The sequence below is a fragment of the Notothenia rossii genome (assembly GCF_949606895.1).
Source record: "Notothenia rossii genome assembly, chromosome: 11".
NCBI classification, from domain to species: domain Eukaryota; kingdom Metazoa; phylum Chordata; class Actinopteri; order Perciformes; family Nototheniidae; genus Notothenia; species Notothenia rossii.
Window position 1 is genome coordinate 3,543,971 of NC_136910.1, and position 884 is coordinate 3,544,854.

Consider the following 884-nt stretch of genomic DNA (forward strand, 5'->3'; position numbering starts at 1 on the left):
GCTAGGCTATAAAGTACAATATTACCCATTGGATTGAAGTAGCGTTGCTGTAAAAAGTGGCACAAATTCAAAGTAGAGTAGATCAAATTGTGCACAAAGTTATTTTGTTACGGGCGTAAGACATTTCCCGTTCACTGGGCTTCATTTAAAAGTGAATATCAAAGACTGAACGTCCTCGCTGACATGAACTCAAACAGAGGACCTGTTGACCTGGAAGCCACACACACACACACACACACACACACACACACACACACACACACACACACACACACACACACACACACACACACACACACACACACACACACAGACCTGAACCTCCTGACCGAATATCGCTCAATATGTATGGGGATTTCTGCAGAATAAATGAAGACATCCCAAAATCCTCCGTTATCGTGTAGCCCTCGTCCCTTCCTCTCATTTTGGGGCACGAATAGGACTATTAATCACCGATAAGGACAGCTGGTTGTAATAATAGCAGCACTTTTGTGTTGCTAGGCTGACAGAAGTGGCCGGGCATTTTCTCATGGAATATACCCGCCTTTTCCCCTCCTTTATAAAGACAGGAAAAAGGGTTTCTGTTGCAGTCTAATCGCTGGATAACAATGGGAATACATTCAGAGGAAACGGATTGAAGACACAACTGTGGGGATCAATCTGTGCAGCAGTGTTTGTGCGTCTGCAAGGATTTGGTTTTTAAATGGATCTGAAATTGCGAGAAAGAAAATCTACATTTGTTGTTAAAGTCCAGGTATGTATTTGAAGGATTATTGCACTTCTTATTTGCTTTAACCTCTTAAATCTTGTTTTTTGTAAATCATTGTCTTTATTCATTTTGTTACAAGCAGACAAAAACTACAGTACATGACATCACTGCTTAA

The 884-nt window shown here is 41.1% G+C and overlaps 1 protein-coding gene across 1 annotated transcript in view; it reads left to right on the forward strand.

The window, feature by feature from the left end:
- Positions 1-316: 316 nt before the first annotated feature.
- The window catches only part of LOC307025718 (somatostatin receptor type 2-like), a 10,487-nt gene continuing 9,919 nt past the window's right edge, over positions 317-884 (forward strand). The window contains exon 1 of the mRNA XM_079660568.1: positions 317-754. The gene's annotated coding sequence lies outside the window, so the exon portion shown is untranslated. The remainder of the gene's footprint in view (positions 755-884) is intronic.